Below are 22,248 nucleotides of genomic sequence, written 5' to 3' on the forward strand. Positions count from 1 at the left end.
TTGTCAACAGGATCAAAACAAGACCAGAAATGCCTACTCCAAACTCTGTGGTTTGTTTCAGACATAAAAACCCTTAAGCTAGTGTCAGAGGATGAGGGCACATTTCTCCTGATCAAGGTTGAACTTCTCTCAAGTTCTTCTATTATTATTTTTAATCTCTTCCAGAACTAAGTTCCTTCAATTTGTCCCTCTCTTCACCCTCACTCACGCAACTGCTCAACATTCTCTTATCTTCAAATTAAAACAAAACAAAACAAAAAACCCTCCTGGGTCCTTCTAATTACTATTTCTATCTCTGTCTTTGACAATAGAGGAGAGAAGTTGTTTAGAGAGTGTGGGGCCCGGCAGCTGGGCCCTTGCAGCTGATTGCTTGGACTCAAATTCTTATACTGCTATTCGCATGGCTATGTGACTGCACAAGTTACTTAACCTTTCTGCACCACAATTTCATCAATAAAATGGGGCTGAAAATTGTAGTTGATCATAGTTATTAAGAGGATTAAATAAAATTGTAAGTGTCAAACACTTAGAACAAAAATCAAACTCTGAGTTTTACATATTCTTGTACTCACTAGCTTGTAGATTTTCTTGGATTTTTTCTAATACAAAATAGTATGTCATCTATAAGTAATGACACTTTTGTTTCTTTCTAATCCTTATACTTTTTCGTTTTGTGCATGGGCTTTCAGTACAGTGGTAAAGTAGCAGTGCCGGGGAGCATCCTCATTATATTCCTGACCCTGCCATTTCCTTTGGGTCTTCTTCCCCACTCGGTCACTAAAAGGTTCTGGCAAAGGCCACTAATGAAATTCTTGTCGTTAAATCCAACAGGTACTTTTCAATCATCATTTCACCTGTTAGGCAGCATTCAACGTTACAACTACAGGTGATTTTTTTTTTTAATACTTTAAGTTGTGGGATACATGTGCAGAATGTGCATGTTTGTTACATAGGTATACACGTGCCATGGTGGTTTGCTGCACCCATCAACCTGTCATCTACATTAGGTATTTCTCCTAATGCTATTCCTCCCCTGACCCCGTAACCCCCAGCAGGCCCCAGTGTGTGATGTTTCCCTCCCTGTGTTCATGTGTTCCCATTGTTCACCTCCCACTTATGAGTGAGACTATGCAGTGTTTGGTTTTCTGTTCCTGTGATAGTTTGCTTAGAATGATGGTTTCCAGCTTCATCCATGTCCCTGCAAAGGGCATGAACTCATCCTTTTTTATGGCTGCACAGTATTCCATGGTATATATGTACCACATTTTCTCCATCTAGTCTATCATTGATGGGCATTTCGGTTAGTTCTAAGTCTTTGCTATTGTGAACAGTGCCGCAATAAACATACGTGTGCATGTGTCTTTTTTCTTTCTTCTTCTTCTTCTTCTTTTTTTTGATACAGAGTCTTGCTCTGTCGCCAGTCTGGAGTGCAGTGGCACAATCTCGGCTCACTGCAACCTCCGCCTCCCAGGTTCAAGCAATTCTCCTGCCTCAGCCTCCCAAGTAGCTGGGACTACAGGCGCATGCTGCCACACCCAGCTTTTTTTTTTTTTTTTTTTTTTTTGTATTTTTAGTAGAGTTGGGGTTTCACCATGTTGGCCAGGAAATGGTCTTGATCTCTTGACCTGATGATCCACCTGCCTTGGCCTCCCAAAGTGTTGGAATTACAGGCGTGAGTCACCGTGCCCAACCGCATGTGTCTTTATAGAATGATTTATAATCCTTTGGGTATATGCCTAGTGATGGGATTGCTGGGTCAAATGGTATTTCTAGTTCTAGATCCTTGAGGAATCACCGCACTGTCTTCCATAATGGCTGAACTAATTTACACTCCCACTAACAGTGTAAAAGTGTTCCTATTTCTCCACACCCTCTCCTACATCTGTTGTTTCCTGACTTTTTAATGATTGCTATTCTAACTGGTGTGAGATGGTATCTCATTGAGGTTTTGATTTGCATTTCTCTAATGACCAATGATGATGAGCTTTTTTTCACATGTTTGTTGGCCGCATAAATATCTTCTTTTGAGAAGTGTCCGTTCATATCCTTCATCCACTTTTTGATAGGGTTGTTTTTTTCTTGTAAATTTAAGTTTTTGTAGATTCTGGATATTAGCCCTTTGTCAGATGGATAGATTGCAAAAATTTTCTCCCACACTGTAGGTCGCCCGTTCACTCTGATGATAGTTTCTTTCGCTGTGCAGAAGCTCTTTAGTTTAATTAGATCCATTTGTCAATTTTGGCTTTTGTTGCCATTGCTTTTGGTGTTTTAGTCATAAAGGCTTTGCCCATGTGTATGTCCTGAATGGTATTGCCTAGGTTTTCTTCTAGGATATTTATGGTTTTAGGTCTTATGTTTAAGTCTTTAAACCATCTTGGGTTAATTTTTGTATAAGGTGTAAGGAAGGGGTCCAGTTTCAGCTTTCTGCATATGGCTAGCCAGAGCTTTTTTTTTTTTTTTTTAAAACAATTCTCAGTGGCTGTTAAGATGGCTGAATAGCAACAGCTCCGGTCTGCAGCTCCCAGCAAGACTGATGTAGAAGACGGGTGATTTCTGCATTTCCAACTGAGGTACCCAGTTCATCTCACTGGGATTGGTTGGACAGTGGGTGCAGCCCACAGAGGGCGAGCCGAAGCAGGGTGGGGCATCATCTCACCCGGGAAGCACAAGGGGTCAGGTGATTTCCTGTTCCTAGCCAAGGGTAGCCTTGAGAGACTGTACCGGGAGGAACAGTGCACTGTGGCCCAGATATTACACTTTTCCCATGGTCTTCACAAACGGCAGACCAGGAAATTCTCTCCAGTTCCTGGCTCGGCAGGTACCACCCAAACAGAGCCCAGCAAGCTAAGATCCACTGGCTTGAAATTCTTGCTGCTAGCACAGCAGTCTGAGGCTGACCTGGGATGCTCAAGCTTGGTGTGGGGAGGGGCATCCACCATTGCTGAGGCTTAAGTAGGAGGTTTCACCCTCACAGTGTAAACAAAGCCTCCCATAAGTTTGAACTGGGTAGAGCCCACCGCAGCTCAGCAAGGCTGCTGTGGCCAGACTGCCTCTCTAGGCATGGCATCTCTGAAAAAAAGACAACAGCCCCAGTCAGGGACTTTTAGATAAAACCCTCATCTCCCTCGGACAGAGCACCTGGGGGAAGGGTCAGCTGCAGGTGCAGCTTCAGCAGACTGAAACATCCCTGCCTGACAGCTCTTAAGAGAGGAGCAGATTTCCCAGCACAACATTCAAGCTCTGATAAGGGACAGGCTGCCTCCTCAAGTGGGTCCCTGATCCCCATGTATCCTGACTGGAAGACACCTCCCAGTAGGGGCCAACAGACACCTCATACAGGAGAGCTCTCGCTGGCAACTGGCAGGTGCCCCTCTGGGACAAAGCTTCCAGAGGAAAAAACAGGCAGCAATCTTTGCTGTTCTGTAGCCTCTGCTGGTAATATGCAGGCAAACAGGGTCTTGGGTGGACCTCCAGCAAACTCCAGCAGGCCTGAAGAAGAGCGACCTGTTAGAATGAAAACCAACAAACAGAAAGGAATAGTAGCAACATCAACAAAAAGGACCTCCACTCAGAGACCCCTTCCGAAGGGCACCGACTTCAAAGACCAAAGGTAGATAAATCCACAAAGATGGGGAGAAACCAGCACAAAAAGGCTGAAAATTCCAAAACCCAGAACGCCTCTTCTCCTCCAGAGGATCACAACTCCTCGCCAGCAAGGGAACAAAACTAGACGGGGAATGAGTTTGACGAATTGACAGAAAAGGATTCAGAAGGCGGGTAATAACAAACTCCTCCGAGCTAAAGGAGCACATTCTAACCCAATGCAAGGAAGCTAAGAACCTTGAAAAAAGGTTAGATGAATTGCTAACTAGAATAACCAGTTTAGAGAAGAACATAAATGACCTGATGGAGCTGAAAAACACAGCACAAGAACTGCATGAAGCACAAAAGTATCAACAGCCGAATCGATCAAGCAGAAGAAAGGATATCAGAGACTGAAGATGAACTCAATGAAATAAGCAAGAGACAAGATTAGAGAAAAAAAGAGTGAAAAGAAACAAAGCCTCCAAGAAATATGGGACTATGTGGGAAGACCAAATCTACATCTGATTGGTGTACCTGAAAGTAACAAGGAGAATGGAACCAAGCTGGAAAATACTCTTCAGGATATTACTCAGGAGAACTTCCCCAACCTAACAAGGCAGGCCAACATTCAAATTCAGGAAATACAGAGAATGCCACAAAGATACTCCTCAAGAAGAGCAACCCCAAGACACATACTCGTCAGATTCACCAAGGTTGAAATGAAGGAAAAAAATGTTAAGGGCAGCCAGAGAGAAAGGTCGGGTTACCCACAAAAGGAAGCCCATCAGACTAACACAGATCTCTTGGCAGAAACCCTACAAGCCAGAAGAGAGTGGGGGCCAATATTCAACGTTCTTAAAGAAAATAATTTTCAACCCAGAATTTCATATCCAGCCAAACTAAGCTTCAAAAGCAAAGGAGAAAGAAAATCTTTTACAAACAAGCAAATACTGAGAGATTTTGTCACTACCAGGCCTGCCCTACAAGAGCTCCTGTAGGAAACACTAAACATAGAAAGGAACAACCAGTACCAGCCACTGCAAAAACATACCAAATTGTAAAGACCATCAACACTATGAAGAAACTGCATCAACTAACAGGCAAAATAACCAGCTAGCATCATAATGACAGGATCAAATTCACACATAACAATATTAACCTTAAATGTAAATGGGCTAAATGCCCCAATTAAAAGACACAGACTGGCAAACTGGATAAAGAGTCAAGACCCATCAATGTGCTGTATTTAGGAGACCCATCTCACACGCAAAGACACACACAGGCTCAAAATAAAAGGATGGAGGAATATTTACCAAGCAAATGGAAAACAAACAAACAAAAAAAAGCAGGGGTTGCAATCCTAGCCTCTGATAAAACAGACGTTAAACCAGCAAAGACCAAAAGTGACAAAGAAGGGCATTACATAAAGGTAAAGGGATCAATGCAACAAGAAGAGCTAACTATCCTAAATATATATGTACCCAATACAGGAGCAGCCAGGTACATAAAGCAAGTTCTTAGAGACCTACAAAGAGACTTAGACTTCCCCACTGAAAACACAGACAGATCAACGAGACAGAAAATTAACAAGGATATCTAGGACTTGAACTCAGCTCTGCACTAAGCAGACCTAATAGACATCGACAGAACTCTCCACCCCAAATCAACAGAATATACATTATTCTCAGCACCACATCACACTTATTCCAAAATTGACCACATAATAGGAAGTAAAACACTCCTCAGCAAATGCAAAAGAACGGAAATCATAACACACAGTCTCTCAGACTACAGTGCAATCAAATTAGAACTCAGGATTAAGAAACTCATGCAAAACCACACAATTACATGGAAACTGAACAACCTGTTCCTGAATGACTACTGGGTAAATAATGAAATGAAGGCAGAAATAAAGATGTTCTTTGAAGCCAATGAGAACAAAGACACAACGTACCAGAATCTCTGGGACACATTTAAAGCAGTGTGTAGAAGGAAATTTACAGCACTAAATGCCCACAAGAGAAAGCAGGAAAGATCTAAAATTGGCACCCTAACATCACATTTAAAAGAACTAGAGAAGCAAGAGCAAACACATTCAAAAGCTAGCAGAAGGCAAGAAATAACTAAGATCAGAGCAGAACTGAAGGAAACAGACACAAAAAACCCTTCAAAAAAATCAATGAATCCAGGAGCTAGTTTTTTGAAAAGATCAACAAAATAGACTGTTAGCCAGACTAATGAAGAAGAAAAGAGAGAAGAATCAAATAGATACAAACACAATTATAAAGGGGATATCACTGCTGATCCCAAAGAAATACAAACTACCATCAGAGAATACTATAAACACCTCTAAGCAAATAAACTAGAAAATCTAGAAGAAATGGATAAGTTCCTGGATGCATACACCCTCCCAAGACTAAACCAGGGAGAAGTCAAATCCCTGAACAGACCAATAACAAGTTCTGAAATTGAGGCAGTAATTAATAGCCTCCAACCAAAAAAAGTCCAGGACCAGACAGATTCATAGCCGAATTCTACAAGAGGTACAAAGAGGAACTGGTACTATTCCTTCTGAAATTATTCCAAACAATAGAAAAAGTTAGGGATTCCTCCCTAACTCATTTTATGAGGCCAGCATCATCCTGATACCAAAGCCTGGCAGAGACACAACCAAAAAAGAAAATTTTAGGCCAATATCCCTGATGAACATCAGTGCGAAAATCCTCAAAAAATACTGGCAAACCGAATCCAGCAGCACATCAAAAAGCTTATCCACCACGATCAAGTCAGTTTCATCCCTGGGATGCAAGGCTGGTTCAACATATGCAAATCAGTAAATGCAATCCATCACATAAACAGAAACAATAACAAAAAGCACATGATTATCTCAATAGATGCAGAAAAGGCATTTGACAAAATTCAACAACCTTCATGCTAAAAACTCTCAATACATTAGCTACTGATGGAACATATCTCAAAATAATAAGTGCTATTTCTGACAAGCCCACAGCCAATATAATACTGAATGGGCAAAAACTGGAAGCATTCCCTTTGAAAACTGGCACAAGACAAGGATGGCCTCTCTCACCACTCCTATTCAACATAGTATTGAAAGTTCTGGCCAGTGCAATCAGGCAAGACAAAGAAATAAAGGGTATTCAATTAGGAAAAGAGGAAGTCAAATTGTCCCTGTTTGCAGATGACATGATTGTATATTTAGAAAACCCCGGCCGGGCGCGGTGGCTCACGCCTGTGATCCCAGCACTTTGGGAGGCCGAGATGGGCGGATCACGAGGTCAGGAGATCGAGACCATCCTGGCTAACCCGGTGAAACCCCGTCTCTACTAAAAAATACAAAAAAACTAGCCGGGCGAGGTGGCGGGCGCCTGTAGTCCCAGCTACTCCAGAGGCTGAGGCAGGAGAATGGCGTGAACCCGGGAGGCGGAGCTTGCAGTGAGCTGAGATCCGGCCACTGCACTCCAGCCTGGGTGACAGAGCGAGACTCCGTCTCAAAAAAAAAAAAAAAAAAAAAAAAAAAAGAAAACCCCATAGTCTCAGCCCAAAATCTCCTTAGGCTGATAAGCAACTTCAGCAAAGTCTCAGCATACAAACTCAATGTGCAAAAATCACAACCATTCCTATACACCAATAACAGACAGAGAGCCAAATCATGAGTGAACTCCCATTCACTATTGCTACAAAGTGAATAAAATATCGAGGAATCCAACTTACAAGGGATGTGAAGGACCTCTTCAAGGAGAACTACAAACCACTGCTCAAGGAAATAAGAGAGGACACAAACAAATGGAAAAACATTACATGCTCATGAATAGGAAGAATCAATATCATGAAAATCACCATACTGCCCAAAGTAATTTACAGATTGAATGCTATCCCCATCAAGCTACCATTGACTTGCTTCACAGAATTGGAAAAAAAAAAATACTTTAACTTTCATTTGGAACCAAAAAAGAGCCCGCATAGCCAAGACAATCCTAATAAAAAAGAACAAAGTTGGAGGCATCACACTACCTGACTTCAAACTATACTACAAGGCTACAGTAACAAAAACAGCATGGTACTGGTACCAAAACAGAGATGAAGACCAATGGAACAGAACAGAGGCCTCTGAAATAACACCACACATCTACAACCATCTGATCTTTGACAAACCTGACAAAAACAAGCAATGGGGAAAGGATTCCCTATTTAATAAATAGTGTTGGGAAAACTGGCTAGCCATATGCAGAAAGTTGAAACTAGATCCCTTCCTTACACTTTATACAAAAATTAACTCAAGATAGATTAGAGACTTAAACGTTAGACCTAAAACCATAAAAAACCATAGAAGAAAACCTACGCACTACCATTCAGGACATATGCATAGGCAAAGACTTCATGACTAAAACAACAAAAGCAATGGCAACAAAAGCCAAAATTGACAAATGGGATCTAATTAAACTAAAGAGCTTCTGCACAGCAAAAGAAACTACCATTGGAGTGAACAGGCAGCCTACAGAACGGGAGAAGATTTTTGCAATCTATCCATCTGACAAAGGGCTAATATCCAGAATCTGCAAAGAACTTAAACAAATTTACAAGAAAGAAACAACCCCATCAAAAAGTGGATGAAGGATATGAACAGACACTTTTCAAAAGAAGACATTTATGCAGCCAACAAACATGACAAAAAGCTCATCATTGCTGGTCATTAGAGAAATGCAAATCAAAACCACAATGGGATACCATCTCATGCCAGTTAGAATGGCAATCATTAAAAAGTCAGAAAACAACAGGTGCTGGAGAGGATGTGGAGAAATAGGAACACTTTTACACTGTTGGTGGGAGTGTAAATTAGTTGAACCATTGTGGAAGACAGTGTGGCGATTCCTCAAGGATCTAGAACTAGAAATAGTATTTGACCTAGCAATCCCATTAACTGGGTATATACCCAAAGAATTATAAAGTCCTTCTAGTATGAAGACACATGCATACATATGTTTATTGTGGCACTATTCACAATAACAAAGACTTGGAAACAACCAAAATGCCCATCAATGACAGACTGGATAAAGAATATGTGGCACATATACACCATGGAATACTATGCAGCCATAAAAAGGATGAGTTCATGTTCTTCACAGGGACATGAATGAAGCTGGAAACCATCATTCTCAGCAAACTAACACAAGAACAGAAAATCAAACACCCTACATTCTCACTTATAAGTGGGAGCTGAACAATGAGAACACATGGACACAGGGGATGGGAACATCACACACCAGGGCCTGTTGGGGAGTTGGGGGCTAGGGGAGAGATAGCATTAGGAGAAATATCTAATGTAAATGACTGGTTGATGGGTGCAGCAAACCACCATGGCACATGTATACCTATGTAACAAGCCTCCACGTTCTACACATGTACCCCGGAACTTAAAGTATTAAAAAAAAATTCTCATTCCCTCTGTTTCCCTAATACGACATGTTCTATGTTCATTTCCTCTCTAAGTTTTCTGTCCCAGACTGCTTTAAAGACTATACATCCTCTCAGTTCCCCATAAATAAAACTGTGACACATAACTCACACTATAACTCAGATGTGGAGAAAAAAATAAAATTTCTTCATTTCATTTAGAACTAATCTGACTCTCCTTCCTACACTCATGAGTTAGTGGGAAAAAAAAACAACTAAATGTTCAGTTCAGTGTAAAGTATAGTCTTATTCAATCATTTACAAAATTCAATTAGGTCAAGTTCAGTTTATCTTGGATTATCCAGTCAGATGTGTCCAGGAAGTAAATAATTAGCAAATTCCATCATTTATCCCAGATATTTTCCAATTTAACCTTAGATTTTTGAACATGGCATTTATGGCAAGGACTCATTTTCCTGTCATGCTGTCTTTTCTAACAAAAGAGAAATAGCTAGTAAGTTCTGACATTCACTTTCCCTCTCTGGAGTATCTTGACTACGCTTAAATGATTCATACCAAAAGGCTGATCAACCCACATCAATGATAATCAATGAAAAAAAAGCAAAAACAGGGGAAAGTGGAAAAGTTTACTACGCTTATGTACATATTTGTATATGCATGTATATCCTTTAAATTCAACATGGAAGATCAGATGATTTATTAAGAAATATCAGTGACAATAAAACTAGTAATAAAGACTATTCTTCAACAGACAGTACAGTAATATAGGAGGAGGAGAAACAAAATGATAGGCGTGGTTAGAAACGGCATTCAGAGTGTAAGGAAAGGTCAGAAGGAGAAGAGTAGAAAGAAGAAATGTAGGATTTGTCACTCATTCTCTTTGATAAGTGAATACAATGCTGTTGTACCCTAAATATGAGAACAGATGACTTTAATATCAGGTCAAAGCACTATCTGACTAATAGGAAATGCAGTTGTTCCTTCAGCTCATGATCAAGGCTTAAACAAGGTCTGTTGTCATTTGTCACTCTGTCACAGATAGTTCAGTGGAATTATTTTGTTTCTTCTGACCTACAATTGCATAGTCTCTTTGCTATCATTATGCATAGCACCGAAATGTTACTTTAAACAGTACCTCAGAACTCAGTTCTGCAGTCATCTCCTTGATTAATTTAGAAACACCCAACACCTAGCATAATACCTTGCATAGAGTACATAATAATTCATTCCAGAATGAATGAATGAATGAGGTTCTCCTTTCATTGAAGAAGATGGAGTGATGTCACAGTCTTCTGTTCTTAAATATTCCCCAAACAAAAAGATTGGAACATTTTAAATTTAACCCTGAATAAGGAACAAGTAGGAGAGAACTCAAGAAAAAATAAAAACGGGAATTAATAAGTAGCTACAAATACGTCACAGCAAGAATGGAAGTAGACAAGCCACACATAGTGAAAAAATAATTTTGATGACAAATGACAGAAAATGCATTATGAGCTTTATTGCACCAAGGACACTTCCATATCCTTACACATTTCCATACCCATATGCACGTTCATTTATGTCTTTAAGGTTTATTCAGTGTCTAATTACCAATGCCAACTCAAGGCAAATAGAAAAGTACAATGGGCCATGCACAAAAATACTGGCTCAAGAGGCTAATATGAATTTAAATTTCCAATCTTCCTTAATAGCAGCTTTCCTGGTGTTTGCTAGCTGACTCTGACACACATTTTTTTGGCTCTGGAATTAAAATACAATGTTGGTGTAATTACTTTTCCAAGAATAGCAATGGGCACTATAGTTTTTCTAAGCAGTTCCTAACCTTTTAACATTTTAGTGTTTGCAAATTCTTGGAAACACTACAATACACAATGTAATACATTTAGAAGTTATATAAGGCTAGCCAAGTTCAATTTCCCTTAATTTGAAAATATCAAAAACTAGACATCCATGTAGCCTAAGAAAAGATTATCCTATAACCTTTCTACACTGAATACCAACTGGAACCATTTTTAGAAGATATTAATTCAGATTTTGCTATAGATGTCTAGCATGCCAGTGTCGTCTTTACTGTGAGGATATCCTCTTAGGAAACAATCCAACTGTTAGTCAATGAAACAACTGTTTAAGGCCGGACACAGTGGCTCATGCCTGCAATCCTAGCACTTCGGGAGGCTGAGGCAGGCGGATCACTTGAAGTCAGGAGTTCAAAACCACCCTGGCCAACATGGTGAAACCCCGTCTACTAAAAATACAAAAAAATTAGCCAGGCGTGGTGGTAGGCTCCTGTAATCCCAGCTATGTGGGAGGCTGAGGCAGGAGAATCACTTAAACCCAGGAGGCAGAGATTGCAGTGAGCCGAGATTGCGCCACTGCACTCCAGCCTGGACGACAGAGCAAGACCCTGTCTCAAAAAAAAAAAAAAAAAAAAAAAAGGCAAAGAAAAACTGCTTAAACTTCCTCTGACCAATTACTAGGCCAGACATGGGTGCCCTCTGGCCTGCTGTCTGATTTGTCCTTTAGCTTAATGTTCCTAGGCCCGTGGAAAGTTTTAAATGTTATGTGTTGATGGGGTGACCCTTTCCCTATCATAAAGATCAATAAATTTTATAATACAAACATCTATGACAATTCTTTTTTAAAAATGGATTTATTGAGATAGACTTTACCTATCATAAAATTCACCATTTAAAGTACACGATTCCCTGATTTTTGATATGTTTACAGCAATCTAATTTTAGAATATTTTTGTCCCTCCTAAAAGAAACCCCGTATCCATTAGCAGCTAATTCTCATTCCTGCCAACACCTTTCCTAATCCCTACCAGAGCCTGGCAACCACTAATCTATTTTTTGTCTCTAATGGTTTGCCTATTCTGGACATTTTATAAAAAGGGAATCATATGACTTGTGGCCCTTTGGGTTTTACCATAACTTTTTCAAGTTTCATCTATGTTGTAGTATATATCAGTACTTTCTTTTTATTGCAAAGTCATATTCTATTACATGGATATACCATGTTTTGTTTATCCTTTTCTCAGTGGATAGCCATTTGGGTTGTTTCCACTTTCAAGCTACTATGAAAAATGTTGCTATGAACATTCATTAGCAAATTTGTGTGTGGACATCTATTTTCAATTCTCTCGGTTGCCAACTTAGGAGTGGTATTGCTGGGTCACATGGTAACTCTATAAACACAGAGTTTAACTTATTGAGAAATTGCCAAATTGTTTTCCAAAGTGGCTATACCATTTTCTATTCTTACCAGCAGTATAGGAGAGTTCTACTTTCTCCACATCCTCCCAAGCAAGGTTTGTCTATCCATTTAATTACAGCCATCCTAATGGGTATGAGGTGATATCTCACTGTCATTTTGATTTTATTTTAATTTTCCCTATGACTAATGATGTGGAGCATCTTTTCATGTGCTTATTGGCCATTTTTGTATCTTGTTTGGAGAAACGTCTATTCATATCCTTTGTCCTTTTGTTATTGTGCTATATTTTCATTATTGAGTTGTAAGAGTTCTTCATATATTCTGGATATGAGTCCCTTATCAGTTACATGATTTGCAAATATTTTCTCCCATTTTGTGGGTTGTCTTTTTACTTTCTAGGTGACATTTGCAGCACAAAGTTTTTTATTTTGATGAAGTCCAACTTATCTATTTTGGGGTTTTTTTGAGACAGAATCTCACTCTGTTTCCCAGGCTGGAGTGCAGTGGTGTGATCTCGGCTCACGGCAACCTCCATCTCCCAGGTTCAAGTGATTCTTGCGCCTCAACCTCCCAAGCAGCTGGGATTACAGGTGTTCACTACCTTTCCTGGCTAATTTTTGTATTTTTAGTAGAGACAGAGTTTCGCCAGGTTGGCCAGGCTGGTCTTGAACTCCTAGGCTCAAGTAATCTGCTGCCTCAGCCTCCCAAAGTGCTGGAATTACAGGTGTGAGCCACCATGCCCAGGCTCACTATGATTTTGATCTCATATCTACACTAATTTTGAATATAATCATATACCTAGAAATTCACTGCTAAGCCACTTTGTAGCTCTTGGGGGAAAGGCAGCATGCATTGTTGTTATTGCCTATAGATTTAAAAGTTGGGTCAATTTAAAAACAAATTACAATAGTGCAACCAACAGGGAAACCCTCCTAAAAATGGCTGGCATGTGCTATCAGCCATGTCTTAATTATCCATAGAAATGAGGGAGATAGCCTATACAACTGAAATCCACAGATGATATGCAATCTTTATTTCAAACATAGTTTTAAGCTCCCAAACCAGAACTCTAACCAGTTGTTAAGAAGTAGACCACTCATTTGATTGAGTTTTACTTCTCCTGGAATCTGTACCATCACCTGACAGATACTTCCACAAGCTTCAAAGTAGCTTAAAGAAATAAGGCACACAAAAGTATAAGTAACCCAAATAAACCTTAAGCTGGACAGTGGGCTTCTTAAAAAACAGAGTAACCCTAGTGAATAAAGGGCTGGCTTTGCTCCCTCATTCCATATTCCAGCCATAAAAAAGTAACCATAAAAAGCCTTTGCAAACAATATATTTATAAATAATGTATTTGTTGAGATATAAAAATTGAAAGTGACATAATCAAATTAACTCATTTATCAAATGAGGAATAAGAAAAAAAGAATAGATGTTTGTTTTATACAACATTGTTAGAAGCAATAGGTAGAACTAGAATATCTTTCCTTGTCCTTTCTCTCATCTCCATTTGCATTTAAAATCCTTCAGTCATTCAACAAATGTTATTTAATACCTACTATGTGCTGGAAGTACATATATCAGTAATATATAACTCTTGACTTAGAGGAATCTGAAATTATTCAAGTCTAGGTCAACCTACTAATTCCTCTATGAAACCTTCCCAGAGCTCTCCAATTGGGAATAATCTCTTCCATTACTGATTTCGGATAGTATTTTATCAACATCTTCATTGGAAAGTTATAGACCTCTACTTTATGATTTAGTTGCTTATAAACATGTCTTGTCTCCAGCACTAAACAATAATCTTCTTGTGGGCAGGATCTGTGTACAAGTAACCTTCCTGACCCCTATATCACCCTGAATATGACCACAGTAAATTTTAGTTTAGTGAATAAACTTAAAAAAAATCAAATTTAGGAACACCAGAAGATTAGAATAAACCATATCTTTCACAAAAATTACATCTATGAATTATTAATGCAGAAGCTTATTACTTTAGTCTGGAATATCAGCTATTCTAGTTTCCATATAAATGATTTCTTCTCATCTTAAGCAGTGTGCAAAAAAGAGAGTGGTTACATCTTTAGAATATTTCAGCTCAAGTAATAAAATTCAAAACACTAGAAAGAAAAAAATGATAGAGAAGTTATACTTGAGGAGTATCTGATAACTAAAGAGTATTTTTCTTTTTCTTTTTTGTTTTGAGATAAAGTCTCACTCTGCCGGCCAGGCTGGAGTGCAGTGGTGTGACCACGGCTCTTTGCAGCCTCAACTTCCTGAGCTCAAGCTATCCTCCTACCTCGGCCTCCCGAGTAGCTGGGGACTACAGGCACATGCCACCATGCCTGGCTGCTAGTTTTTTTTTTTTTTTTTTTGTAGAGATGTGTTGCTATGTTGTCCAGCCTGGTTTTGAACTCCCGGGTTCAAGTGATCCTCATGCTTCAGCCTCCCAAATTACAGGTGTGAGGCACACTGGCCTTTTTTTCTTTTTTGAGACAGTCTCGCTCTGTCGCCCAGGCTGGAGTGCAGTGGCGTAATCTCAGCTCACTGCAACCCCTGCCTCACAGATTTAGGTGACTCTCCTGCCTCCAACACCCTGGTAGCTGGGATTACAGGTGTGCACCACCACACTCAGCTAATTTTTGTATTTTTAGTAGAGACAGGGTTTTGCCATGTTGGCTAGGCTGGTCTTCAACTCCTGACCTCATGTGATCTGCCCCCCTCAGTCTCCCAAAGTGCTAGGATTACAGGCATGAGCCACCACACCCAGCCATTTTTTAAAAAAACATTTAAATAATTTTTACTTAAGAACAGTTTTAAAGATATTACAGTTTTAAAGATTGACAGTTGTAAACATAGTACAGACTTCCAATATATCTGATATCCAGTTTCCTTTCCTATTAACATCTTACATTAGTACAGCACATTTGTGACAATAACCAATATTATTATTATAAAATAAAATCCATACTTTATTCACATTTCCTTAGTTCTAACCTAATGCTCTTTTTCTATTCTAGGATCTCACAATATATTTTGTAGTCATATCTCCTTAGGCTCCTCTTGGCTGTTACTGTTTTTTAGATTTTCCTTGTTTTTTTTAATGATCTTGACAGTTTCGAGGAGTATTAGTCAAGTATTTCGTAGAATGTCTCTCAGTGGGGATTTGTCTGATGTTTTCCTCATGATTAACTGAGCTTATAGGTTTTTACGAGGAGCAAGAACTTACAGGGAGGAAGAACTACAGAGATAAAGTGCCATTTTTATCACATCATATCAAGGGTAATACTATGAACATTTATCACTGTTAATGCTGATCTTCATTGCCTGGCTAAGGCAGTGTCTGTCAGAATTTTCCACTGTAAAGTTAACTCTTTTTTTTCTTTTGCCTCTTTACATACTCTATTCTTTGGAAGTAAGTCACTACATACAGTCTACACTAAAGGAGTGAGGAGTTGTGCTCCACCTCCTTGAGAACAAAGTAGTTACATATATGATTTTGAATTTTTCTTCATGGGAGATTTGTCTATTCTCCCTATTATTATAGCTTTTTCTATTCTCTCCAATTTATTCAGGCTTTTATTTATATCAGTATGGACTTACATATATCAATTTTATACTTTGGGTTACAATGCAATACTACTTTATTTTGTTGCTCAAATTTTTCTAGCATTAACCATTGGGAGCTCTTTCAGTTGGATCCTGTGTCCCTTTAACATACGCAACCATTGTGTTTCTTTTGAGCACTTACTGTCTGGCACTACAAGATGCTTCAGGCCTATATTGTATATTTCCTGTCCCCATCCTAGAATCAGCCATTTCTCTAAGGATCCTTCATTCCTTTACCTGAGAATGGTATTCGAATCTAAGAGCTGAGTGCAAGGTATACTTGTTACTAGTTGGGTATTATTGCTTCCGCAGCCACTTCTTTTTACATAGCATTTGTTTCCATTTCCAGAATCAAAATATTGCTCAGGACGCCCTGAAATAGTGCCTAGGAACAATATTAGAGTCCTTCCACTGATTTTGGGAAGCCCCACTCTAATGTATCAGTTTTAGTCCCAACAAAAGACACCATGACCATTTCTTTTTTTCTTTTCTTTTCTTTTCTTTTTTAGACGGGGTCTCGCTCTGTTGCCCAGGCTGGAATGCAGTGGCGCAATCTATGCTCACTGCAAGCTCCGCCTCCCGGGTTCACGCCATTCTCCTGCCTCAGCCTCCCTAGTAGCTGGGACTACAGGCACCCGCCACCACGCCCGGCTAATTTTTTTGTATTTTTAGTAGAGATGGGGTTTCACTGTGTTAGCCAGGATGGTCTTGATCTCCTGACCTCGTGATCTGCCCGTCTCGGCCTCCCAAAGTGCTGGGATTACAGGCGTGAGCCACTGCGCCCGGCTGACCATTTCTTAAACACAGTGAACAATTACACTCCATTTAATACTTATCTAGTGGTATAATTCTCTGTCCCTTATAGAATCATAGAATGTTAGAGGCAGAAAGGGCCTTAGAGAATATTGAATTCATTCGTTCATTCATTCACAAATGTATACTGAGGGTCTAGTATGTGCTGGGTAGTATCCTAGGTGATGGGGACATAACAGGACATAAAATGAGACACTCCCTGCCATGAGGGAATTCATGGTCTGGTAAGAGAGATGCATGCTATTTTTAAAATATCACACAAATAATTACAACAGTGTAACTGTGCTAAGTGTTACAAAGAAGAGGTAGATGGTATTATGAGAGAATACTGCAGGGAGACTAGATCTGTCATGGATTAGGAGTCAGGGAAAGCTTCCCAGAGGAAGCTAAAATCAGATGGAATAGGAGGTAACTAACTTTGAGCAGGAAAACAACTTCAAATAAGGGGAAGGGAAAAGTTTGTAGCAGGAGAGAACGTGGTACATTAAAAAGCTGAGAAAGTTAGGGGGATACTGGCAAAAGATGAACATGGAAGGAAAGCAACCACAGTAGTCCTTGCCAGTCATGGTAAAGATTTGGTCTTTATTTTAAGAGCAATGGGAAGTTCTTGAAGTAAAGTTCATTAGAGTTTTAAGGAGGGTGGGATGGGTAGTGACATCCTGAAATTAGTGTTTTGCAAGGATCATTCTGGTTGCTGTGTGGAGAAAGAATGTGAGTGGGTGAAAAGCCCAAATACTAGTATTTTTATTGGAATAGCAGAAAAAGATGATGCTAGAGAGCTTGGATGGGAGCAGTGACAGTAGAGATGGGCAAAAGCAGACAGATTTGAGTTATGTAGGAAGCAAAATTGAGAAGACTCTGTGACATACTGGATATGAGACAAGAATAAGGATGGCTTAAGGCAAGACCTAGGTTTCTAGTTTTGCACAGTCAGATGGATGATGGATGATGTCATTCATTAATAAAGAAAACATTGGAAGAGGACCAGGTTTGATAGGGAAGTCCACAAGTTCAGTTTGTTCTGAAATATCCAAATGGAGAGGCTAAAAAGACCATTAGATATAAAAATCTGAAGCTCAGGGTGAGAAATATAGATTTGATATACTTACTAATTTTATAGATGATAACTGAAGTCATAGGCACTGATAAGATAGTTTAGGAAAGAATTCAGAATATGAAAAGAAGGGGCACTGAGTAAGTCAAGTTATTCACAAAATGAGATTAATAATTTCCATTTTGTAGAATTATAGTCAGGATTAAACATCATCATATGTGTGAAAGCAAATAGCAAACTGTAAGCACCCAACCTTTAAAGCATTAAAATTGTGCATTTTATAAAAAACACTCCCATGGAGTATATCTATGGTTGTTTGCCTTCTCATGTTCAACTACTTGACATAATGTATACATGATCATTTATGTCTTTTAAAACACAATCTCTGGCAGTTATAGTAAAAGATTAACAGCTACTAATAACATGAAAAACAGTGTTGTTTTAATGTTATTTCATTTTCCTAATCATTGACTCACAGGTGAAAATGAGGCATTGAGGGAAGAAAGCATCAGGGTGTGGGAGCAGCTTTTATCCCAACCTCTTATCTTCCCTGCAATTGTCTGCTCTCCAGAGCCATTTGGAACAACTCTTTACAACCATAAAAATCCCCAGCCTGCCAGATTTTACCACAGTCCCTTCAAATATACATTAACTAATTCCATGACAAATAACATCTTCATTATAGAAACTGACTCTTGAGTGAATGCAAAAACATCTAATACAAATAATTGTTTAACAGATTGTAACCATCAACTGAATGCTATTTTCATAGGGGTTGTCCGCCAAAGAATAGAATTATTCTAGCTATAATAATTCTATAGAATTATAACTGATTTCTATTCTTTGGAGAATATATTAATAATCCTCTAATTAGATTCTACCCATATTTTAATCATATGTAAACTCTTTAGGATAAAACTGTGAGTGATCTGTCAGTTTTCAAAAGGGTAATACCAGAATCACAAGGATGAAAGGTACACAAGGATCTGCTTCCAAAAGAGTGGAGCTGGCTGGGCATGGTGGCTCACACCTGTAATCCCAGCACTTTGGGAGACCGAGGTGGGCAGATTACGAGGTCAGGAGTTTGAGACCAGCCTGACCAACATGGTGAAACCCCGTCTCTACTAAAAATACGAAAATTAGTCGGGTGTGGTGGCGCACGCCTGTGATCCCAGCTACTCAGGAGACTGAGGCAGAAGAATTTCTTGAACCCGGGATACGGGGGTTGCAGTGAGCTGAGATCTCACCATTGCACTCCAGCCTGGGTGATAGAGCAAGACTCTGTCTCAAAACAAAATTGCACAGTTTGTGCACTGCTCAAAGGCACCTGGCTATGGGATCTGAAATGCAGCCCTGCTTCTCTCACAAAGCTTTGTGACCAGGAGCTAGGGTGGGTAGCTGGGGTGGAAGTTGTTTGTGTCTTATTTTATTTTTTTACTTGGCCCAGGAGTAAAGACTCTGGCACCTTATAGACTAGTAGTAGCACTGTAGAAAGATCAAACACGAAAACAATTATTTGGACTCCAGAAAAACACTGGAGTCTTTTATAACTTGATTTGGGTTTAGATAGTGGTCTATGTTTTTATGACAAAAGCAACCACTAAAGTGCTTTTATTAAATGATTAGCACTAACCTCAGCTACTAAGAGGATCTCATTTGCTTGCTGAAGCCCTGTAACTGACACTATACTGTCAACGTAAAGTCATTATACATGCTACAAGCTTTAATATGCAATGCATTTTAAAACATTAAAAATAAATTAAAAATCAAGTCCTTTAAATTTTACCAAATATGGCTAAGAAAAAGCCACCAAATAGCAAAAACAATTCTTCAGGAAAGGAAATACAAAACATTCTTAAAGTAGCTGTGGTACTCTGTGGTACAGTGGAACAACCATCTGCAATCCAAAGGCCTCAGTTCAAATCTTGGGCTCTGATCTTAGCTATTGTGTGACCTTAAGTCACTTAACCTCTTTCAGCCTCAGTTTCTTCAGCTATACATTAACTGGATTAAGCTAAATGATTTCTAAGGCCTCCTCAAGCTCTGACGATTCTCTAATTCTATAAATGTCATGATTATAAATCTTCCTTTCTTTGCCTGATCTTCTTCATTTTCTATACCAGGTATTTTCTAACCACCATTTTACCTCCTTATCCTGGTATTTCTTCCCATTTGTCCCCAAATTGAAATAACCTCCTCTCTTATTCATTAATCAACATATGATTCTCTCTCATCTCCAAACCTTTCGAAACAACTAACTTTAACATTTTCATTTGCAGTTATTTGCTGAAGAACTTAAAGCTTTAATTACTTCTTTGTCCACTACCCAAATTCTTTCTGACAACTTGGCCTAGAACAAATACTCCAGCTTATATTTAGGTAGTCAACAAGCATTTAAAATTCAAGGCAGTGGGGGGATTCCCAAAAATTACAGATCTCCAGGAGGAAAACTAGCATATAATCAAATCAAGATAGAAAAATCCAAAGTAATATTTAAATGAAAGAGGGTAGGGCAAATATAGTGACAATAAACTCTAAGTAGTCAGACCAGGAGAAATCTCAATATAGGCTAGTCAGTTCATCTGGAAAGAAGAATAAGAATTGAATTGACTGAGGAAATCTCCACATGTGGGGTAACCTACACAGAAACCCAGGTACCAAGCAATTATAATTCTGCAAAGCCTTTCCAGGTGCTTTCTTTTTTCTAGAAAAGAGAGATGGCCAAGAGAACAAGTTTCCTAATGACAGTTTTAGTTACATGTTTCAATACTCTAAAGAGCGTCAGCCATGGCAGTGTGACAAAATGTCTCCTTAGAAAAAAAACATGATTACCAATTTAAGTAATTCCTTCAATCACACTAGCTAAAGGGGTCATCTTGCTCATAAAAGATGACTTCAGAAACCTAGGCTAGGAAGAACACTCTCTTGGGAAGTGTATCAGACACTACCTCGGTTCTCCTCCACAACATTGTCTCACTGTCCCTTAAATACCTTCTCAGTTTCCCTCCACACCATTGCCTCAGCATCCCTGAGGACAACCAGGGACATTATAGGGGGTGGAGGAGATCCTCCCTATTGACTACAAATTAACTACATACCCGGAGCTTCTGGATTCTCCTACTACTTCCAAACTTGGATGAAATCCTTCACCAGGGCATGGAATCTGGCTTTCCAAGTGGAAGGGCAGGATGACACCGCTCAGAACTGTGAGTTAACTCTCCAAAGACTGACCTTTGATAATGGGAAACAGCAGCCAGAGAGGAGATGGGCAGATAAATTCCCTCTCCCTCTTTGCTCTCATGAACTGTTCTATCTATTCTATCTGGAGATATTGCACATGGTCAAGCACATGTACTTGCTGAATAACCAGCTGTGTCTCTTTGAGGATCATCATGACACAATTACTAACATGGCAATCTAATCACCTTGCTTTGCTTCTCAGAGCTTCTCGCTTCTCATGTCTTTTCCTTCACTCTTACTGTTCTGAAATTGTACCGCCAAATAAATCGTCACTTAATTTCCAGTCAGTCTCTTGTTTCTGGAGAACCCAGGATACAATAGCAACAAAATCCAAAAAGAAGAACCTTGGATTACGAATTGACACACATTAGTTCTAATCTGGCTATAATTGGTTCTGTTATTAATTAGCTATTTGATCTTGAACAACGAACATTCTGAATTCTGTAAAATGGGACAGGAGTTAGAGAAGAGGGACTAAGCTTCATGACTGCTGGGTCCCTTCCAGTTCCAGTGCTTTATGATCCTTAGGAATTAAAAACCTCAAAGCCTCAAACAACCCATTGGAAAATGGGTCAGTGTGAAAACCATGGAGTCCTATATATCCCAATTCATTTGACCATATCCATAGTTTGGATCAGCTTTATGAAATACATCTATAACCTAATCTTAGCTCTGAAACAGGGCCATTTTCATTATCATCAGCAGCCAATGTTATCTGATGTGTAACAGTATATTCTGCAACTTAACCAAATCTCACAAATCCAATAAAACCAGGCCACAGAAGTATAAGACCACATCTGTTCTGAGGAGAAGTTACAAATACAAGAATATTTTTAAAAAACGAATATCAAGCAGTATCAAGTGAAGGAAGCCAGTCACAAAAGACCACACATGGTAGGTATAACTTTGTTTATATGAAATGTCCAGCACTGGCAAGTCTATAGAGACAGAAAGTAGATTTGTGGTTTGCCTCAGATCGGAAGCTGGGGAACTGTGGACAGACTGCTAAGGGGCATGAGGTTTCTTTTGGGGGTCATGAAAATATTCTAAAATTATATTGTGGTAATGGTTGTACAACTCTGTCAATAAACTTAAAGCCACTGAATTATGTACTTTAAATAGATAAATTATATGATGTGTAAATTATATCTCAATAAAGCTCTTTTTAAAAGTAATGGGGCTGTTTTATTGTGGGGAGTGAACTGGCTCAGAGGCAAAAATATGTGAGGAACAAATAGACATTTTTCTGTAAGAACAGAGCATTTTTAAAGATTTTATCTCTTAAATGA

At 39.1% G+C, this 22,248-nt stretch overlaps 2 protein-coding genes across 4 annotated transcripts in view; one reads left to right on the plus strand and one right to left on the minus strand.

Moving 5' to 3' along the window:
• The window catches only part of FRMD5 (FERM domain containing 5), a 339,581-nt gene that overhangs the window by 167,182 nt on the left and 150,151 nt on the right, over positions 1-22,248 (minus strand). The gene's annotated exons all lie outside the window — the stretch shown is intronic.
• The window catches only part of EIF3J (eukaryotic translation initiation factor 3 subunit J), a 670,767-nt gene that overhangs the window by 121,081 nt on the left and 527,438 nt on the right, over positions 1-22,248 (plus strand). The gene's annotated exons all lie outside the window — the stretch shown is intronic.

This window comes from Macaca thibetana, chromosome 7, assembly GCF_024542745.1.
Source record: "Macaca thibetana thibetana isolate TM-01 chromosome 7, ASM2454274v1, whole genome shotgun sequence".
Lineage (NCBI taxonomy): Eukaryota > Metazoa > Chordata > Mammalia > Primates > Cercopithecidae > Macaca > Macaca thibetana.